At 50.9% G+C, this 22,539-nt stretch overlaps 1 long non-coding RNA gene across 4 annotated transcripts; it reads right to left on the bottom strand.

Annotated features, from left to right (window-relative positions):
* Window positions 1-1,748: 1,748 nt before the first annotated feature.
* Window positions 1,749-22,138, bottom strand: LOC120233130. Of its 4 annotated transcripts, none has more exons than XR_005528726.1 (4): window positions 21,672-22,138; window positions 17,807-17,989; window positions 3,052-3,142; window positions 1,749-1,785 (listed from the first exon to the last, which is right to left on the bottom strand). It is a non-coding gene; the product is annotated as an uncharacterized LOC120233130 (long non-coding RNA). The 4 variants fall into 4 exon arrangements; XR_005528724.1 differs by lacking the exon at window positions 1,749-1,785 and adding an exon at window positions 1,801-2,328; XR_005528727.1 differs by lacking the exons at window positions 1,749-1,785; window positions 3,052-3,142 and adding an exon at window positions 6,914-7,240.
* Between the last annotated feature and the right edge of the window lie 401 nt (window positions 22,139-22,539).

Raw genomic sequence — 22,539 nt, 5'->3', positions numbered from 1 at the left:
GTACGGTAGATGCGGGAACTGCACAGACGATACTGCCAAGCCACAGTCCGCCGAGCCCGGACACGGAGAACTCCGTGCGGTAACAATCAGGACCCTTCCATGTAGGAAGGACGTTTCTGTAACCCTCTCCCTCCGTTTCGCCCTCCGTCCCAGCTTCCGGTCGGAGTCCCCCTTGCCTGTGGAGTCGGGGCTGCCCACGCAAGGGGGTCTTGGCTTTCCCTCGCTCCGCGCCTCACGACTCGCCTGCCGCCCCCCCGGGTCAGCTACACAAGCTCTGGAAGCGGCTCAGGGCGTTTCTCTTACAGGCAGCTGTCTTCTCACGGTGAGTCCCCGGACACGCACAGGTCCTAACGGGAACGACCGAGTTCACAGGGAGGACCTCAAGGGTGCCACGGAGTCCGGGGCGGGGGGGTGGGGGTGGCGGATGCAGGGTCTGTGCTGGTAGCAGCCGCGTTGCTGCGGAGAGTGGGTCACAAACACCTGCTGTTTTCGGAGCGCGTCAGCAGGCAGGGGCGACGCCCTGTGTCCCTCGCTCCCCGCCCCCGTGACCCCCAGCGCGGGCCTCAACCTGACGAGGATGGTATGCACGGTGCCGGGCGTGGCTCTGTTCCCAGAAAACTTTATTTACCAAACTGCTGCCAACCTAGACATCTTGGCTACGGCAGGTCTACCCCCAGAGGCTCTGGCTTACGCAGCAGTGCCCCCAGAAGGCTGGGTGGCTGAGCCCCAAATACAGGCAGGCTGACACCGGGTGGGGCAGGCAGATAGGCCGGTGAGGATGGGAAGGCGAGAAGCTGGTGGCAGAGCAACCGCTCTTCCTTCCTTCATCCCATGGAAGTTTCTGAGGAGAGGAGGTAGCGGGTCTTGAGCAACCCGTGGTGTTGCTTACGGATCTGTGGTCTGCTCATGAATATACCGCCTTGAATTCGCTCTTCCTCCTTCCGGGTCTTAGTTCCCTTTTGGCCAGGAATTCCGTGGTGTTTGTCCGTGAGGCCTCCGCACACAACTTGCCCTCAGCTCTGCTTTCTAAGGACCCCAGGCTCGGAATCTGCCGTCCTGGTCCGGGAGTTCAGTTGCTGGAGCCACTGCCCTGCCTGGGGTCCATCTCATGACCGGGAGCACCCTGGCCTCTCAGTTCATTGTCGTTCAGCAGAAAGGTGTTGAGTACCGTGTGCAAACTGAGCGGATAAAGAGACAGGGTGTGTCCAGTAAATATGGATGTGTTATTAGGCCTGAATAAAAAATACCTGGGGCGCCTGGGTGGCTTAGTCGGTTAAGCTTCCGACTTTCGCTTAGGTCATGGTCTCGCGGTTCGTGGGTTCGAGCCCCGCGTCGGGCTCTGTGCTGACTGCCAGCTCGGAGCCTGGAGCCTGTTTCAGAGTCTGTCACTCCCTCTCTCTCCGACCCTCCCCTGCCCACGCTGTCTCTCTCTCTCTCTCTCTCTCCTAGAAATAAATAAAACATTAAAAAAAATTTTTTTAAATAAATAAAAAAAATACTTAAACGACAGAGGCAATGTCTGAGCCAGATTAACTAATTAGTCATAGATATACGGTGGAAGACGGTGGAAAGAGGGACTGAGTAGAGTTTAAAATGAACTTGGCACTTGGCGCACCTGGGTGGCTCAGTCGGATGGGCGTCCGACTTTGGCTTAGGGCATGATCTTGCACTTGGGGAGTTTGAGCTCCATGTCGGGCTCTGTGCTGACTGCTCGGAGCCTACAGCCTGCTTCGAATTCTGTTTCTCTCTCTCTCTCTGCCCTTCCTGTGCTCACGCTCTCTCTTTCTATTAAAAAAAATTAAAAAATTGTTTTAATTAAATTAAATTGAGCTTAAAAGACATTTAAATATCAGACCTGAGAATAAAATTCATCAGGTTTCATGTGCATTCCGCTGTAGGTTTCACTGAAAAGCAGATTCTAATTCTGCTTATTGAGACGTCTGGGTGAGGCCCTGCATTTCATGAGCTTCTGCATTTGTAACAAGCTTCCGGAGTGTGGACGCCGCTGGTCAGTGGATCCTACTTCGAGCAGCAAGGTCTGAGGGCCTGTATCTCAACCCACGAAGGAAAGGGAAGAACCCGGCAATACTTACATGTGGGGAGGGCTTAGTTTGACAGAGCAGAAAAATTGATCAAAGCCAAAGCCCTTTCCGAACGCCAGTGACGAGCCCCAGATGAAAGCATGGGGTCAGCAGTGACGAGCAACATCCCTCAACATCCCTCCTGACGGCTCCGAAAGCCCCGGGGCCGGAAGATGTTTGGGGCTAACCTGGGGCGGAAGTCATGATGCCGGCAGGACAGGGACGCAAACGGGAGAGGAAGTCTGACCTGGGACACAGCAAACAAAACTGATTTGTGGTGACGAAGGGAGAATGAGCTGACCGTGTTCTCAGGTAGAAACTGAAAGACCGTTCACCCCGGTCTAGAAAAAAGAGCGGCCAGGGCTATGACCAAGTCCCGACAGAAGCTCTTTTTGCATAGGTGAGAGGTTCAGTGCTCTCTTAACAGCGGTTCAGGACCTATCTAATCCCGAACGACCCACCTCCTTACACACCATTTAAAATGCTTTCTCCCTGAAAGCAGGCGAGCCAGCTGTTAAATACAAAAAGCTCAAATGGAAGGCAAAACAGGATTTGCTTCCCAGAGATTTGATTTTCAGTTCACAGCTAAATTTGCTGGAACACACCCATTCCATAGAGAAAAGCCATGGTTAACAGTCCGATGCAGTAAATGTACCAAAAGTAATAGTATAGAAAGTTGCAACTGACATTAATGATGGAATGAACACCAAGGAAAAAGAAAACAGAGCTGCATTTCAGAGACGATTATGACGTGAGTAGCTAAGGCTATTACGTTAAAATAAATGTTTGCTAACTAAGAGAACCGAGCCACAAATAAATGGGCAGGCATGAACTATTAAGAATAGTTGAGTGGTCAGTGAAGTCAAGGGCGGTGTTTCACATCTAAAACCACATTTTGGTGCTTTTTCGGGATGTGCAGGAAGCAGAAGTAATTCTACAATCCTCTGTGGGAAGAAACAATTATTCTTACATTTACGTGTCCGAAGACCTCCCTCTATCATTCTTTACCATGAGGACTGTCGGCTTTTCAGTTCACCTTCTTCTGCCTTTGGACCTTTCAGCTCAAAAAGAAAAGAAGTTTTGTTTTTAATGAATACTTCTCATGTCCAAAAAGGAACGTAATGATTTTCAGGCCCAGGGCTCAGCTATGAATTCGAGGTCAAATAACACACACTCACGGACAATTAAAGGCAAATTCTTTTACATAAACATGGCTGTCTTTGGAGTGGCTTTCATGCGCACGCACACACACCTTAAATGCACACACAAAATTATCTCTTAAAAAAATTGTAGAAGCGTTACACACACTTGACTGGCCACCAAATTGGACTTCAAAACAGTTTGATATGTGCTTTTAAAATCACGAATGGTGGAAATGATTCATTCAGTCAAAAATTAGGAAATCCAGGGGCACCTCGGTGGCTCAGTCAGTAAAGCGTCCGACTCCTCAGCTCTGCTCAAGTCGTGATCTTGTGGTTCACAAGTTTGAGCCCCACGTGGGATTCTCTCTCTCCCTCTCTGACCCTGACCTGCTCATGCACACATGCTCTCTCTTACTCTCCCTCAAACAAATAAACACCTTAAAAAAGGTAAATCCATTCCAATTTGAAATTATGTCCTGAATGGATACATGTTCTCGAACGTCTTATCTCCTACTAAAGCGAAAAAAACCATCGAGACCATAACAAGTTCTTGGTGGGAAAAGAGATGACAAAGCAGGCAAGCCCTTCTCTTTCTGAGGAGCCAAAAGGGACAGGCATGTTGACCGCTGTTAGAAACGACTGGAGGCTGGCTCAGCTGGTGGGGCATATGACTGTTCATTTCAGGGTTGTATGTTTGAGTCACACATTGGGTGTCGAGATTCCTTAAAAATAAAATCTTGGGGGGGCGCCTGGGTGGCTCAGTCAGATGAGCGTCCGACTTCGTCTCGGGTCATGATCTTGTGGTTCGTGGGTTCGAGTCCCGCGTTGGGTTCTGTGCAGACAGCTTGGAGCTGGAGCTTGCTTTACATTCTGTGTCTCCCCTTCTCATGCTGTATGTCTCTCTCTCAGAAATAAATAAAACAAATTTTTTTTTAAATAATAAAATCTTAAAGGGGTGCCTAAGTGTATCAGTGGATTAAGCATCTGACTTTGGCTCAAGTCACATCTCCTGGTTCGTGGGTTCAAGCCCCACGTCGGGCTCTGTGATGACAGCTCAGAGCCTGGAGCCTGCTTCAGATTCTGTGTCTCCCTCTCTCTCTGCCCCTGCCCCAGTTGAGTGCGCGCTCTCCCTCTCTCTCAAAAATAAACAAACATTTAAAAAAATAATAAAAACATTTTAAAAGAGAGAAAGAAAGAGATGGGAAAGAAGGCCTAGCTGGCCAGGAACCAGGAGGGACAGTTTCTGAGGTTAAATGTGCAATCTCAGCAGTCGACTAAAGACACAAGACGCAAAGAAAGGTTTGAAATCACACCGTGCACACATGACACCCCGTGACCGGCCTAGGCCCTCCCGTGCTGAATGTGAGGTGACGTCACATGTCGACGAGTTTCTAGGGAAAGGCCGGAAGTGCTGGAACCGTGTGATCACAAAAGGGAGACCAAGCATAGATTTGTGTGTCAAGTAAAGACCCATCAGAGGTGACTCGGGTACCATGTCACAGCACTTGCAGGAGGGAGCAGGCCACTGTGGTAATCTACGCTACGTAACCGATCACTCAGACTTGGCAGCCTAGAGCAACACCCGTTTATGCCAACATCGCTGAGTACGGATCACACGCTCGCTCTGTCCAGACTGTGTTCGTTGTCTTCGTATGCCTCGTAGGTTTTTGTTCAGAGCTGGGCACGATGTCCGCGGTGAAAAGATTTGGGGTAAATAGGCTATGAGTGGGCAGGGCAGGGTGGATGCATTCTACAGTTTATGATTAAGTCTGTCTTGTCGTGAGCCTGTACCCCTTGGCCAAGAACTTCACAGATGCCTCTCAGGCTTGTGTTGTCTCCCTCCCCCCAGCCGTAGGTGGGAAAGAAAGGTTGGCTGGAGGAGGTTGGACTTCAGTATCTCATTCCTCCCATGGTGGTTAGGCTCTGGTAACCCCAATCAGTTCATGTCAAATTCCTCCTGAGGACAGATCTTGTTCCGAAGAACAGAATGCTCTGGGGTATTTAAAAATGGCCACTTTCCCCTTTGCTCTGAAGGAAGCACGAGCAATTTTTCTCCAGGTTTCACAGTGAGAACCTAGAGCTCTAGGAGGTCACACTCACAAAAGTATATGGATGCCTGCAGTTTTTATTTATTTGCTTGAGAGAAAGAGAGAGAGAGAGAGAGAGAGAGAGAGAGAGAGATGGATCCCAAGCAGGCTCTCCACAGTCAGCACATAGCCCAATGTAGGGCTTGAACTCACAAACTGCAAGATCATGACCTGAGCCAAAATCAAGACTTGGACATTGGGGGCGCCTGAGTGACTCAGTTGGTTGAGTGTCTGACTTCAACTCAGGTCATGATCTTGCAGTCATGAGTTCAATGCCAAAATCGAGCTCTGACGTTGACAGCTCGGAGCCCGGAGCCTACTTCAGATTCCGTGTTTCCCTCTTTCTCTCTCTGCCCCTCCTCTGCTTGTGATCTCTCTCCCTCAAAAATAAATCAATAAACATTAAAAAAAATTTTAACTGAGCCACCAGCCCACCCACCCTCGTTTTTTTTTTTTTTTTTTTTTAAGTATTTTTTTAATTTATTTCTAGGAGAGAGAGAGACAGCGTGAGCAGGGGAGGGTCAGAGAGAGAGGGAGATACAGACTCTGAAATTGGCTCCAGGCTCTGAGCTGGCAGTCAGCACAGAGCCCGATGCGGGGCTCGAACCCATAACCACGAGATCATGACCTAAGCGAAAGTCGGACGCTTAACCGACTAAGCCACCCAGGCGCCCCCACCCACCCTCGTTTTTAACTCACATTCTTCTACACTGAGCCTCCAGCACTTTGTCATTTACAGTTCAGGTTTTCCTACCCGGGTAGTGATTCCTGTGGAGGTTTCTAACAGATTTCAGCTCGGGTAAGTTGTGCTTCTCTGCATCGGCCCATGTTTTCAATTTGCGGGGCAGCAGGCCCCTGGGACCTTATGACTCTGAGAAATCTAAGAGTGGTTGATCTTTCAGCTTGTCCAGCTTTTTTCATGTTAAAGCTGGACACGATGGTGGACGAGGTGGAGACCACCAGGTTCCTCCCATGCCAGACTAGAAATCAGCAACACACATTTATTTGCTCCTAGTGTCTGCAGCTTAAGAGGCCAGGCACTGAAGCTGGGTCTCCCACTGTGGGCTCTGTCAATGGCTGCAGTTCCGGTACTGACCAGACTGGTCTCATCTGAAGGCTTGAGTGGGGAAATATTTGCTTCCAAACATTTGCTTACATGTTTAATAACAAGTTTTCCTTCTTCGTGGGCTATTGACCAGAGGTCACCTTCAGTTCCTTGGCACATGAGTCTCTCCATGGGGTGGCTGCCAATAAGGCTGCTTGAGTCATGAAAGCCAGCAAGAGTGATGCACCAAGTGGAGGTCACAGGCTCTTGTAACAGAATCACAGAACTCCTATCCCATCACCTTTGCTGGATCCTAATGGTTAGTAGTTAGCCATGGGTCCTGCTCACACCCAATGGAAGGAACACAGAGTGTGAACACCACTGTGGGGTGCACTGGGGGGCGCCATCTTTATTTTTCTTAATGTTCATTTTTAAGAGAGAAGGAGGGAGGGACAGAGAGAGATGGGGATGGAGGATCTGAAGCAGAGTCTGCGCTGACAGCACAGAGCCTGACATGGGGCTCGAACTCACAAAACGAGATCATGACCTGAGTTGAGGTTGGACACACCCAATTGAGCCACCCAGGCACCCCTGGGATGGCCATGTTCACGTCTGTCCATCACAGCTGGCTCTCAGGGTTGCCTGATGGTGCGGGAATGCTGGAGCACCGATTCTTGTTGGTCAACCAGGAAGGGTTGCCCCTTGGGGGCGGGGGCACTTCCAGTCCCGGCGTCTCTGAGAGCATTGGCAGAGTGAGTTCCTGCCTCCTGAGGGCATCCTCCCGCAGAATCAAGCAAGGCTGCCTGCTGCCGCTCCAGGAATATGTTAAGGGGATAGAAGGACGACCACCCTCTCCATCCCAGATTAAATGTGCTTGGTTTGACCCTGTGGAACCGACAAAAAGGCTCAGGGTTGGCTACCAGGTTTTCAGAGAGTAAAATGAGTTGCGGCGGCTTTCTCTCTGGACACTGAGCGCTTTTCTCTGTCCCCCTGGGGAATTCAGTAGCTCTGCAAAATTCCACACAACGAATGGGTTTTGAATCCAGGCTTAGAGCTCAAAGAGCCTGATTAGTGGTTCTTGCTGGGCTGGGTATTGACCTCGCCTGACAAAACATGAGTCTTGGCTTCTGAAAGAAACTTGCATTTCCCCTGAGAAAACCACAGAAATTCACAGACTGAGAAATTCCGTCTAAGAATACAACTTCAGTTCTGCAAGAAGCAGATAATGAATCTTGGAGCTGAGTAGGGTCAGGCTGAGGAGAGGTGAGACCAGACCATGCCACGGAAGGGCGAGGGGTGGGATTTGTGTTCTGAGAAGAGAGAGGAAAGTAGACTAACGTTGATATTGCTGTCTGACCACCTTCCGTGAGCGGGCAGCGTTCAGTACTTCGTGTCTTGCTTAACTCTCATCTGCACCCTTATGGCTCATCTTTTTATCTCTAGTTTTTAAGTATAGGGCAGCAGAAAAGGTGAGGAGACTTGTCTAAGGTCATGGAGGTGCTAGAGGTGAGGATCAGACCCAGGCAGATGACACCATAAGCACTTTCTCCAGAGGGGACGCAGAGATTCATTTCCGGTCACCGTGGGCGTCTGCGAACCGGTCAGAGCGCAGAAACGCACGTTCTCTATTCACCAGCCTGAAGCAACAGGAGCCCCGTCTTGAGAAGCTGCAAGCAGCTCACAGGCAGCCAAATCTGAAGTCATGTGACCAAAACTGCACCTTCAAGGAGGTATACGGGGTGGGGGATGGGGAGGGGAGGGGGTTAGGACGCACATGTGTATGTGCAGGCTACAGATTTCAAACTTCATTCACATTTTATGTTACTTCTGTAGCACGTTACGCTAATATAAAGAAACGAGAGGACTATTACTTCTGGGCGGATTAAATGCCCTGCAGTTTTTACCCACGTGAGACAGTCCAATCTCATATATCTAACAAAGGGGACGAAGTGCACTCAGACGTCGGCTAATTTTGAAATGACTGTTTCACTGGTACTCAAGTGGCCCCGAGCAGGGAATAGGAAACCCACAGTAACCCCAGTGGTTTGGCTCGCGGTTAGAAACACAGCGTGTTGAGAGATAATACAACCTTACGTCAACCCGGTCGTGCGCACTGTGGAAACACTTGTCTGACGCACAGGCTAGAGCATACACCTCAACAGCAGAATCGAAAGGCATTGATATACAAAATGTAGGTAAGGGAGTCCTCTGGAGGGAGTCTCATCAATGCAATGGCTCTTCCCCTCCTCCACCCCCTCTAGTTTTTCAGGCTTCAGTGCTTTGCCCTTGGTTGAACATATATATAGTTTTTATTTTTTAATGTTTATTTTTCAGAGAGAGAGACACACACACACAGAGCATGAGTGGGAGAGAGGCAGAGAGAGAGAGGGAGACACAGAATGTGAAGCAGGCTCCAGGCTCTCAGCTGTCAGCACAGAGCCTGACGTGGGGCTCAAACCCATGGATCGCACGTTCATGACCTGAACCGAAGTCAGACGCTTAACCGACTGAGCCCCCCAGGCGCCCCTAACATACAGAATAAGTCATGTGTATAACCTGAGTTTCTCAAACTTAGGACAGTTCTTGAGTCTGTCACAGGGGTCAGAAAATGTATTCTTAAGGGGCCAAACAGTATGTATTTTTGCCTTTGCAAAGCTACCCATTTCTCTCGATTACTGTTTGTCTGAACGTGCTTTAAGCTGACTTAATCAATGCTTTGATTTCAGGCATCTTAATTTGGCCTTAAGGACAGCCTGTCCAGTCACGGACTTGGTGGCGACATGGAACTGACGTGATTTCCCACAGAACACCTCTGCTCTGTAAAACCCAAGTTGTTAAACGGCTTAAGCAGGAAGGGGAAACTTTTCCCTGTAACTCTACAGTGAGAAATCTGACAGTCGCCTCCTGACCCATGTAATGAGGTGACAGTCACAAGTGACAAGCCACATAGATGTCACGTATTCCCTGATGTGGCGGGCCGAGATGGCCACTCATCTATGTGTATGCTTTCCCCCAGTCCATAACCTCGTCAAGAGGAAACATCGGATGAGCCTAAAGCGGAGACACTTGGCAAAACACGTGACCAGTCCTCCTGAAAACTCTCCAGGTCACGGGGCACCAGGGGGCGCCTGGGTGGCTCAGTAGGTTAACCGTCTGACTCGGTTTCAGGTCAGGTCATGATCTTGTGGTTCCTGGGTTCGAGCCCCACATCAGGCTCTCCACTGACGGTGCAGAGCCTGCCTGAGAATCTCTCTCCCTTTCTCGGCCCTTCCCCTGCTCACTCTTGCACTTCTGCTCTCTCTCAAATAAATGAACTGCAAAAAAGAAAATTCTCCAGGTCATGAAAACAAAGGAAAGACGGAGACCAAAGAGACGACTAAATGCAATGTTGGGTCCCGGATTCAGAAAGAAGACACTAGCGTACAGACTGGGGAATTCCAAATAGGAGTTCAGTGATGAGGAATATACCAGGCGAGCCTTTATAAGTGCTTTCTGTTTCATCTTTGCAACTTCTCCGTAAATCTAAAATTGTTCCAACAGATGAATTTATTATTCTTGTAAAATCTTTAATGTTTATTTTTGAGAGAGAGAGAGCACGAATATGAGCTGCAGAAGGACAGAGAGATACACACGCAGAACTCAGGCTCCAGGCTCTGAGCTGTCAGCATAGAAGCCAACGCAGGGCTCGAACCCATGAACTGTGAGATCATGACCTGAGCCAAAGTCGGATGCTTAACTGACTAAGCCACCCAGGCGCCCCTCCAACCAAAGAATTTATTTTGAAAGAAGTTAATCACACAATATTTCCTGCAGCCCTTCCACGTGTATAATTATGCAAAAGTAAGGAATGATCTCGACCAATTAATTTTTTAGAGACTTCCTTTCCCTGCCTAGAAGAAATCTGTCCATTGTAGTAAAATGTCTACCACCCTTCAGACAGCCGACCTCGGTTACTTCCTGTTCTTTCTAAGGCTAGTCCAATACTTCAACATTCCTTGAAGTTCAGAAGAAAAGATTCAAGTGAAGCAAGTATTCGGGCCAGCGACCAGCGAAGGAATTTCCCCGCCTCCAGATCAACAGTCCCTCCAGCCTTGCAGGGCTCCTCCTTCCCACACGGCACCCGACTTATTTCAGCTCTAAGGAAGTACATACAGATGGCTCCTTTCTCCGCGCGTGTGTGGTTGTGGCTGTGTTGGGGAGTGAGAGGGAGGGCATGAAATAACATTTATTGAGCTCTGGCAGTATGCAGACTCTCCTGGCGATTCCGGGGTTCTCCAGATGGGCTCCCGGAAGGGCAGCCTGAGTGTGGTTCAGGAGCTGGTCACAAGTGCAAGCTCCCTATGGCTTCTCCGAGAGTCTCACAGAAGCATCTCTTGGTTTTTGGGGCACCTGGATGGCTTAGTCGGTTAAGCGTCCGACTTTCGTTTAGGTCATGATCTCGTGGTTCGTGGGTTAGAGCCTCGCGTCGGGCTCTGTGCTGACTGCCAGCTCAGAGCCTGGAGCCTGTTTCGGATTCTGTGTCTCCCTCTCTCTCTGACCCTCCCCTGCTCACGCTGTCTCTCTCTCTTTCCTAGAAATAAATAAAAAACAAACAAACAAAAAAAAGAAGTATCTCCGGGGTTTTGTCTCTCAAAATCTGGAGTACGAAGGGAAGAGGCATTCCACAGTGACACGAATGCTATCCTAGGGAAGGGATGGAAGGTTCCTGCTGCATTTGGGAGACTTCACAAGGAAGTCTCACTGGAATCTCACACGCACAATTATTTTTTGCTGCTTGGAAGTTGCTGGTGTTGGCTCTCACTGGTACCGCCGAGTCGGTACTGGGGATCCAGGTATCATACCTTTATACTGAGAGTTAGTTGGCAAATTAGAAGCAGGTTGGGACCCAGAAGGGGTTTGAGATTGGAAACAAAAAATCTTCCCCAGATACAATGTGGGAAATCAAGGTTAAGGTTGCCAGACTGGTGTCCAAACTCCCATCCTCGGGGCGTCTGGGTGCTTCAGTCGATTAAATGTCGGAGTTTGGCTCAGGCCATGATCTCATGGTTTGTGGGTTCGGGCCCCGAGTCAGGCTCTGTGCTGAGCGCTCTGAGCCTGGAGCTGCTTCGCATTCTGTGTCTCCCTCTCTCTCTGCCCCTCCCCTGCATGCACTCTGTCTCTGTTTCTGAAAATAAATGCTAAAAAAAGTAAAAACAAAAAGACAAAAAAAACCCCTCCCATCCTCCTCTTGGGTACCCCAAGCCCTGCACCGATTGAGCTCTGACCACAAGGTCTATGCCTTTGACCTCAGCTGAGGGTCACGTGGAGGATGTGGACATGGCCCATCCATGTGGCTGCCTTTTCACCCCCCTTTGTCTCCTCTCGTCACGCCCCCCTAATTTTGAAGTTTTAAAGCAAAGGTAAACTACTGGTCTCCGCCCTCCCAGAAATCCCTGGCTTTTACTTAAAGCAAAATGCCCCGCCTCATCCAGGGACCCCAGGGAGAAAGAAGGAATCCTGGACTTGGCTGCCTACACGTGCGCATGACTTAAGAGAGCCACTTAGATCTAGACCTTGATTACATCTCACGAACTACAAGGATAAAAGATAATTTACACCCTCCACTACCCATTCCCCAGGTAAAACTTTTGTCCCTTGCAAGGAAGTCACTAGCTTTCAAAATCCTTGCTTGGATCTGTTAGCCTGAGTAGCAGCCCTGGGTCAGGCTGAGTTTGCGGTTTTAAGCTGGTAAGGTTTGTGCTAATGGGATATGCAGCGGTGTTCTCAGGCATTACTTGGAGAGCTCGCTCACCCACTGCTGAGCCCTCCTCCTCTCTGATGCCCTTTGCTCCTGTCCACAAAAGTGGCTGATCAGCAGTCAGCTATCCTTCCAGAAATGCCACCGGAGAATGAGATGCCAATCTGTCTCGGAGCTATCCCAAATCTTTCTCAGGGAGCTGTCACTTGGCATGAGGGTGCGACACTCTTTCCCCAATGACCACCCTGGGGGCAGGCAGAGAACTCGCCCGTTCTGCCTCTCCTGTGAGCCCTGGGATCTGTCTGCACAAACAGCGGGGCTTTAGCCACAATGCTTCCAAACTAAGACAAAAGTCCCATTTTGTGTCTTGGAATGTAAGGGATTCTTGCACAGAGACTTTCCTTTCCAGGAAGCACCTTTATTCGTGCCGGTACTGGTTCCGTTGGGTTCATACCTGAACAATGAGCCCTGAACACCAGGTGGCGTGCTTTTCTGTACATTTTCTACTTCTTTGTCTCCCATATATGGTAACACGCAAACATGCCCTATGATTAGGTGGTCTCAGGTTACAGGATGGTGAGGTATGTCATATCTGCATATAGCCGGGTTGCCTTCCTTAATCTTTAGGTTTTTACATTTTTCGTCTACATTCCTTAGGGAGGGGACCCTAGCACATTCCTCACTTTGAAGCTCGGACCCCTCTATTTCGCGTCCAAGAACATCATTTTGGTTTAGAGGCTTTTATTTACGTAACATCATTCTGTGAGTGGCTGGCTTTCTTTCAACCACGGCCTCAACTAGGCTGAAGACAGACCAGGTCTGGAGGGCACATGAGCAATCCTCATTCGATCTGTGATCTCCTCTGTGACTTTTCCCTCACCATCTATCCGGAGGCAGCAGTTGCTCAGGTTAAACTTTCCACAAACCCCTCCCTCAGAAGCAAGCAGGTAATCTAAGGCCAAGCGACTCTGATAGATGGCATTGCACACTTGGTTTGCTGCTTGCCTAGTTAGTTAAGGGCTCTGGCAGTTTCACTGGTTATAATTTCTACAACTGCTTGCAGTCCGCTTATGCGGTTTAGCATGTAAATGGGGGTGCGGTAGCCCCAGGACCCATCCTCTGCCCAGGTGGCAGGGCCATAATATGGGATTATATGCTTGGGAGGCCACCCATCATCTTTCCAATTGCCAACTTGTAGGGCACGCCGCTTCCTTCGAGTCTCCCTATCTCCGTACATTTGAACTTCCAGATGTTCCTCCCTAGCAGCTGGGAGCAGAAGGATGGACAAATAGGCACCAACATTCATGACCCTCATCAGCCTGAAGGAAGTACCGTATAAGCTGTTTTTTCCACGTATCCAGCAGAGCCCTCCTGGGACCCGCCATTCGATGGCTGCGTCAACATTGTCCCAAGCCTCGTGGAGATGGGAGAAGTTAGACAGGGGTGAGGATCCAGCTCAAGGTGACCCGGGGACCCCCACCATTGGGTTTCCCAGGTGGCTGAATTATACAGCCTTTGGCCCAGGCACGTTAAGTTTCCAACAGAGCTGGTGAACTTTCCTCCCCATTGGCAAAGATAGTTCTTCCCAATAATGAAGGTTTTGAGGAGCAAACCCTGGTAGTGGAACTGGGGTGTTTTGTTCCATTGTAAGGCTTGCGGGGATCTAATTCCCTGGCCTCCCATGGCCACTGATCCCCCACGTTGATTCCCCCACATACGTAGCATGAAGGGATCTTTAGGGTCTGGGTTACAGTCTCTGCCAGGGCTACAAACAAGTTCCTCGCTGGGACTGAAATGGGAGGGGGGCTACGTCTTTCTTTGTAGAAGGAGTGGAAGACTTCATGGGACATGGAGGCGTGCGGGTGACCCTCTTGACATGTAACACAGTCCCTGGGGCTCTACCCCGCCCATAGATTCAGACGCCGATCTGGGTGCCCCACGACCGCTTGTAGTCTCCTGGGTTAATGATGGTGAAATTAACAGGGTTACATACCTTTGATTGACAGCCTGACGCAGCAGCCCCCTTCTGAGGAGCACTGTCGCACCTTCATTTTCCCAAGTAGCCCGTGAAACACAGCTCCAGCTGGGGCACAGAAACTCCGGTGTATGGGCACACAGACTGTTATGCTCGAATCGCGAGTCCCCTGAGACGTCCAAGGAGCCGACACCAATGCAGGTACATAATGGTCTTTAGTACAAGCTCGAGCAGGGGCTCACCAGTCAACCGGCGCAGCGGCAGTAGGGTGAAGCCCCCAACAATAGCGAGCAGGGTTTTTATGGGGTAAGGGACGGGGGTGTTACAGTGCACACGTTGTACGTATAGCATCATCACATAGACACCAATCACAATTGTACAACACCCATGGTTATAGTTTGACCATTCAGTATCTGTGAGGTGTTCGTTACTTTTGGCGGGACCCAATCATGACCTATGAGAATCCTTTGAGAATGACCAATTATGAGATGAGTTCAAAGGGCCCCCGTGGGGTTTAGGCAAGCGGTGAGTGATTGGCTAGTTTGTACAAAGTAACTATCTATAGTCCTCAGTCCCTGACTCAGACCACAGGAATGTTTTTAACTTCTTTTGATTGGCTGATCTGAGGGCGGTCTGAGGGTGGCTTCAGCCTTGAGCAGTCTGAGGCTTTTCCTGGAACTCGGGCTACGTGCAGCCCGTGGTTGCTCTCCATGGAGGCCTTAAACTCAAAATGACGTTACTTAGGCTCCTCACTAGTCCCCCCTTGTCCTCCATGGCGGCCGGCACCCAAAGTCGTCTTCAGGGGCCCCGTGAGGCCGTGGGGCCCGCTGGTACCGGCCCTGGACCGCGGTCTCTTTCTGCTTGGGGCCCTGCTGAGAATCGTCCAGTTGCCGGGGGCCCTCGCTCTTCCAGTGGCCCTCCTGCGGCAGTAAGCACGCCGATTCTGTCCTACTTCGGGTGCGAGGCCCTCCTCCGGCCCCTCCCCTTTCTGGCCTTGACCCTCTCCCTGCGGGGCACCTTTCTGGGAGCGTTTCCACGGCTCCCCCAAGGCGCTGCTAATGTCCGCCTGCCTCCGCGCCTGTTGGCGTCCTTCCCCCGGCGCCGCCTGGTCCCGGCTGACCAGCACCTGGGCTGCTGCTTCCAGCAACTGACTGGCCCTCACGCCCCTGAAACCTTCCGGCGTTGGCGGCTGGCACTGAATGTCCCCCTGGGCCTGACCTACGGCAGCCGCGTTAACCATCCGTGGTTAGCGGGCGCTTCAAGGGGGCTGTAGAGACTAAATGCATCCATAGTCTCTCCTAAAACTGGCTCGGGCTTTCCTTGGTCCCTGGAGCACTTCTCACGTGTTACTCCTATTCATGCCCCACCCCCACCCCCAAGGGCTTCTGGGTATCGTTCAGTCCTTGCAACCCCTCCATCTATACTTGAGTCATTTGCGTCCCATGAGGGGTCCTCTGCAGGGAAGTGAGGCCGAGCAGGGGCCTGGGGGTCTAGTGTCCCACTGGAACCTTCTCCTCTCACCATTTCAGGGCCACCTGGACGTAGGAAGGGGAGGCTGGGTGGCCACAAATGCCAAGGTTGGACTGATCTGGTCATAACGCCCGGAATGCCAGCAGCCACCAGACACTTGAGGGGCCAGGGTAGCAGATTCTCTCCGTGAGGGAGTTGTGGTCCTGCGGACACCGAGATTTCACATTTCTGGCTTCCATGAAGGAAAAAAAAGTCTTAAGCAGTTTATGGCAATTTCTTACAACAGCCTTAGAAAATGCACAGGGGATCCCAAAGGCGTTTCAAGGTTCAACCTGCCCGAAGAGACTCCTTACTGCCCACCCGCACCCGTTCTGCGGCCACCGCCCGGTCGTTTCAGCCAGAAGCCCAGGGGCTGTTACACTTGCTCACTCGCCCCACCCTGCGCGCACAGCCTGTGCTGGGGAGTCGGGGCGCAGGACGCACAGTCAGAAGGGGCAGGACTGGGAAGCTTCTGAACTCATTCACAGCGTTTCGGTCCTGACGCGTTCAACGTCCCTGTCAGGAACATTCCTCTGCTCACAGGGTCCGCACCCAAGGACCAATGAACCCGCAGCCCCACTTCCTCAGTCCTTCTGCCCTTGATGTGTCTGAAATCCTTTTGAGAGAAAAGGGGGCAGGAATGAAGCCAGAGTTCTCCTTTGGCGCCTACCTGAGATTTCCACAAAGAGGAAGAATTTGAAATTTCCCCTATCACTGGATTAACTCCTTTTCCTCCCCCCTTCTCTACTTGGGTTTCTTTCTCGCCTGCTAGAACTTTTGCAGTTAAAAGTCATCTTGTGCCTGATGGTGCACTTTTTTTTCCTATTGTATTTTCTTCATTGGCCAGAGTTAATGTTTCCGATTTCCTGCATCCTTTACATTCCTTAGCGACCTCTCCCCAGCACTGGGCCAGTTAAAAGTGCTCGAGAGGTACTGCTGGCTACTTTATTTTTTTTATTTTTTTATTTTTTTTATTTCTAGGAGAGAGAGAGAGACAGCGTGAGCAGGGGAGGGTCAGAGAGAGAGGGAGTCACAGACTGAAACAGGCTCCAGGCTCTGAGCTGGCAGCCAGCACAGAGCCCTACGCGGGGCTCGAACCCACGAACCGCGAGATCATGACCCAAGCAAAAGTCGGACGCTTAACCGACTAAGCCACCCAGGCGCCCCACTGCTGGCTACTTTATTAAAAAAAATAAAAAGTGAAAAATAGCCAATGGCTTTCTAAAACTGCATTTTAGGGGCGCCTGGGTGGCTTAGTCGGTTGGGCATCTGACTTTCGCTTAGGTCATGATCTCGCGGTTCGTGGGTTCGAGCCCCGCGTCGGGCTCTGTGCTGGCTGCCAGCTCAGAGCCTGGAGCCTGTTTCAGTCTGTGTCTCCCTCTCTCTCTCTGCCCCTCCCCTGCTCACGCTGTCTCTCTCTCTCTCCTAGAAATAAAGTAAAAAAAAAAAAAAAAATTAAAAAATTAAAAAAAAAAACTGCATTTTATGTTTTAATTTTTTTTATATTTAATTTTGAGAGAGACAGAGAGAGAGAGACAGAGTGTGAGCAGGGAAGGGGCCGAGAGAGAAGGAGACACATTGTCTGAAGCCGGCTCTAGGCTCACGGCTGTCAGCACAGAGCCCGAAGTGGGGCTCGAACCCATGAACTGTGAGATCATGGCGTGGGCCAACCTTAGACGCTTCACTGACGGAACCACCCACGGGCCCCTAAAACTGCATTTTAAAAATGAAGACTTTTAGGGTCGCCTGGGTGGCTCAGTTGGTTAAGTGACCTACTCTTGATTTCAGCTAAGGACACAGTTCGGGAGTTTGAGCCCGGCATGGAGCTCCAAACTGTGACAGTGTGAAGCCTGCTTGGGATTCTCTCTCTTCCTATCTCTTTGCCCCTCCCCCGTGCTCTCTCTTATATAATTAAACTTAAAAATTAAAAAAAAAACACAACACTTTAAAAAGAGTAGATATCTCTTTTTAAGTACTCCCAAGTTAAAAGTATTGTTTTATATATACAATAAAAACCTTGATTTGCAATCGTAATTCTTTCCGGAAACATGCTTGGAATCTAAAGGACTTGTATACCAAAGCGATTTTCCCCTAAAAAATAATGGAAACTCTGATGATTCATTCCACAAGCCCAAAATACTCATATCAAAATGATTACAGTTCTGTAATATAATACAAGATACTAAAGACAATACAAACTATAAAGGAAAACAAATGAACCCGCACATACCTTTGAAAGCCTTTGTGGCTGGTGTGAGGGAGACAGGAGAGAGGAGGGTTATTAGAAGAGTCTGGCCACTACTAAGAGACGTTGGCCACGGTGCAGTATGAACAAACTCTTCTCAGGTACTGAGGTGAATGGAACTGCAATTAGGCAGCGGACGAAAGGGTCTCTATCGGCAGGCGGCCTGACCTAGAAGGAAGCAAAGCTTTCCTAAGCTCACTCTTCTCTGGAAAAGCAAAGGACGGTCCAGAGGTGCTTGCAGTGACAAAAAATACACTAGTGCCCGCTCTGGGCACCTTCCAACGTTCGGAAACATCACCGATTTCTGCCAAACACCATGGCCTGAGACTGAGCATTCGAGCATGGGAGAAGATCACCCACAATCCCGCAGAGACAGAGAGAGAGAACCATCGGCTCAGGGGTGATCATGTGCTGATCGGCGTCATGTACTACTCATACTGTAAGACACTGCTTGTTTATCAACTTAAACTTATGGGGCGCCTGGGTGGCTCAGTTGGGTGGCCGACTTCAGCTCAGGTCATGATCTCACGATTTGTGGGTTCGAGCCCCGTGTCGGGCTCTGTGGTGACAGCTAGCTCAGAACCTGGAGCCTGCTTCCCATTCTGTGTCTCCCTCTCTGCCCCTCCCCTGCTAAAGCTCTGTGTCTCTCAAAAATGACTAAACAAAGCAAAAAAAAAAAATTAAAGGACACGTCTCCAAGGCCCCCAAAGATTGGAACTCAAACAAACCTAAATTAGTCCCCAGTTTTATAGGCCAGGTTTCCACATAGGATGCTGCAGCCTCTTTCTTGTCTGGAGATCAAGGGAACCTCGAAAGGTGGCTCAGGGTCTAAACCTCTTACAGAGGAAAGCCGACTCCCTAGCTCGGTGCAAACTGCCCCCCAGTACCCAATCCCGCACGGGTCCCTGTGAGTGGAAGAGTGTGAGTGCGTGTCTCCCGTGTGACCGGGCTCAGCAACCTCAAGCAGAACATTAATCCCTGTGGGGCTCAGTTTCTCCCTCTGTAAACTGGGGTGATGCGTGTTCAAGCAGCTGTGTCCCGGACATCCCTTTACGTAATGTGCTGGGTACAGAGTAGGTTCCCGGTGACTCGGGGCTACCACTTCTTCGTTGCTGTGGCTGTCGCTTCCCCAGGCAGAGGTGCCGGGCACCGGAAGCCCGACTCCCAGGGTGGCGCCCTCGCACAGGAGAACGGCGCCCGCGCAGGCAGAGCCGCCCCGCGCAGAACGAGGAGGTCTCTCCCCTAGAGATCTGTATATACTCAGCCAACAAGGCCCAGGGGAAAATCCTTCTGAGTCGGGGGTAAAGGTGGGGGTGCGGTTACGCAGCACTCAGCTTTGGTCACAGGGCAACTAAGTTAAATTCCAATGTTTGTAATCATAGCTGGCGGAAAGCAAGATGACGAACGCTGGTGAAGGGCAAAGTCATTGCATCGATGTTTACCTGGAGGTGGCCCCTCCGTCCCCCAGCTAAGCTCTTGGACCTGGATGGACTCTCAATCTGAATTATAGGGACCCCCAACTCAGGTACGCAGTGGGTGAAGTAGAAATTGGCTAACACTGCCCTTTAAAAATTGCCACAGGTGTTCTGGAAAACTGGGCATTTCTGAGCTACCACTTTGGAAGGTAAAGGCGAAGCTTTGGTACCCTATCCTCCACTGCATTCTATAACTACAAATCCTCTGTTTTTTAGAAGAAAAAAACTAAAATAATTTGAACTCTATTTCATAAAAAGGATTAGCTATTGATGAAATCTCTGAAAATTGGTTCAACTGGTCTTCTATTCATCGATTGGTTCATTCACTATCAGGAAAGGGAAAGAACTTTTTCAGTAATCTCCACAGTCAGCATGGGGCCTGGGAACTCACAACCCAGGGATTAAGAGTCACATGCTGTGCTGACTGAGCCGGCCAGACACCAAAAGAACTACCTTTCATTTCACCTGTCTCTCCTCTATCAAAGGAAGCGTCAGATTTACAACAGCGGCATACCCGTGCTATGGAATGCCTATGGAATGCCTAGAAGGTGGGGGGTCACAGGGTCACGTCTGCAGGTCCAGAAGAACATACGCTCATAAAACCTATTTGTCCCTGGCTTTCTGAAAGAAAGGCTAGATGCTAACAAATATATTCTGTCCTTGGAAAATCTGGCTGAGTTGTGAGTTCTCAGAAAAGAAAACCATTACCACTGCGAAGTCCACACTGGTTCAGTGTCACAGTAAACTCTTCCAAAGAGGGTGCGGGGCTAATGAACCGGGGCAATGCCTTTCAGTCACAAGGTATCGATGACTTCCAAGATATGTTACAGTGTCTTGTGACGATACAACCGACATGACACAGAAGCCTAGGTGTGAGGGTGGATTTGCCTGACTATATAAACCCAAGAATGTCCATGAGAGGCTTTCTGAGGGTCTGCGAGAGGGCATCTATCTCCAAGCAGGCCACAGAGGCTTCTGCTGTATTTACTGCGAGGGAGCAGCCTTAGAAATCTTCCACTCATGCTCAGCTGAGAGGAATGCTTCATGTGAAGATTAAGAACAGACTCAGTAAAATGAAATGTAGTAAGGATAAATGTCAACCCGCACTGAGTGTGAGGAATGAACAGTATAAATAACCCTTTCAAGTGGCAGATACGTAATCTGGTTCCATGGTCAACATAAAATGTTAAAGCTGTTTGGCTGTGATTTAGGGCGACAGTGAAATCTTGGACTCGGCTTAGTGAGTCTAGTGGCCTGAATTTCAGCCCTGGTTCACGGAGATTTAAGTTAATACCACAGGGCAGGGCTGTGCGTTTTAAGACTAGGGAACGGCTTGGGGCACCTGGGTGGCTCAGTCGGTTAAGCGTCCGACTTCAGTTCAGGTCATGATCTCATGGTTCATGGGTTGAGCCCCGCGTCAGGCTCTGTGCTGACACCTCGGAGCCTGGAGTATGTCTTGGGATTCTACATCTCGCTCTCTCTCTGACCCTCCCCTGCTCACGCTGTCTCTCTCTCTCTCTCTCTGAAAAATAAAAAAAAAAAACATAAAAAAAGACAAAAAAAAAAAAAAAAAGACTAGGGAACGGCCAAAAATTCTAAGCGCATTTACATGGTCCTTTATCTTTTGGGTTTTCAATCCATCCGCTTTTTAAAGTAAATGTTTTACCTGAAGGTAAGTACAGACGCACATTTAGTGGTAAAAAACAGTATAGGGACATCCCCTGCACCTTGCACCTCAGTCAGAATATTATCATTGATACAATTTGCCAAGCTTGGTTAGATTTCCCCAGCTTCGGGACACTCCCGTGTGTGTCTATTTAGTTCTGTGCAATTTAATCAATTTGTGCAGATTTGCATAACCGCTCCAGTCAAGGTACACTCGAGATGGATTCTAACAGGCACGCTCCTTATCCCTCCCTTTACAAAGAAAAAAAATCCTGATCACTCTACCTGGAGACACTCTGGACGCCGTAGTTTGGAAGTTACTTATGGGCTAAGTAATCATTTCCCAGGGCCCGAGGTGCCGAGCGAAGTTTGCACTCTCACTTCAATTGCCTGGATGAGGCAAACCCTCAGCCCAGAACGGAAACCCCTCCCCTGACCGCTGAAGAAACTGAGGCCAGAGTTGAGGTTCCCTGTGTCTGGTCGACAGAGCCCGAGACCCCTCACTTTTCTGCCCAGTGGTCTCCGAGCTCGTCCTTGAGGGCCATCCCAGCCCCACCTGCTCCAAGTACCCGGATGGAGCTTCTCTGAAGCAACAAGCGATCACCAGCGTCCAGGGACATAACTACAAATGAAATAAAAAGTGTTTTTCCTTGCAAAGCATGCAAAAACGTGCCAATACAGATATTTCTTTATGCCAGACTTTTATGTACCTTGAAAAGGGGTAGCGCGAGGAGGCACACCCTTCAGTAACTTCGGCCCACCTCTCCATCGTGGGCAATGCAGGCGGGGGATAGTAAGACGCCGTGGCACCACCGTACGAAAGTGAGGACAGGGTCCGGACGCAAAGACTTCCTGGACTGCGACTTAGAAGGGCTAGGAAGAGCCAAGGACAGGCCATGCCTTCGCTGGGCCGGGCGCTGCAGCAGGGACTCGGTGGGACGATGGGCAGCGCCACAGGGCAAGAGATCAGGCGCCCTTCTCCCCTGCCCGGACTTTAAAGCAGCCTCCCAGGGCCAGAGCTTCGGCCCGCGCTGCGCGGCGGAGGGAGGCTCTCACGACGGGCTCCCGGGACCCGCGGGTCCCAAGCCTGGGCCTGGGGGCAAAGCACGTGCGAGCGGGAGCCGGCCGGCGGCTCGCGGACCCGCGCGGGGCCGAACCGTGGCCGCCCGCCGCGCTTCCGGCCTCACCTGGGCGGCCGCCGGGAGCCCGCGGTCGGCGCGAACAAAGGCGGGGCCGGCGGGCCGGCCGCGCGCTCCAAGATGGAGGGCGCCGGGGACTCGGACCGCCGCCCCGGCCCGAGCGGGCGCTTCCGCCGCCTCACCTGCCGCGACTCGGCCCCCCGGGCGGGGTGCGGGCGCGCCCGGAGCCTCCGAAGGCCGCCCTGCGCTCGCGCGGGACGAAGGCCCGGGCTTCGCGCCGCGGTCCCGGCCGCCTCTCGACCCCGCCGAGCAGCGCGAGGGCCGGAGAGCGCGCTCCGCCCCCTTGCGCCCTCCGGGCAACGTTGGGGGGGCGCGGGCCGGAGCGCGCTCCAGCAGCCGGCGGGCCGCACAGGTTCCGTGCGCGCGCCGGCCCTCGCCC

Source organism: Hyaena hyaena, unplaced genomic scaffold (genome assembly GCF_003009895.1).
Source record: "Hyaena hyaena isolate Hyena2069 unplaced genomic scaffold, ASM300989v1 scaffold_85, whole genome shotgun sequence".
Classification (NCBI taxonomy): Eukaryota; Metazoa; Chordata; class Mammalia; order Carnivora; family Hyaenidae; genus Hyaena; species Hyaena hyaena.
The sequence above is the reverse complement of the archived record's forward strand: the minus strand, read 5'-3'. Positions and strand labels throughout refer to the sequence as shown.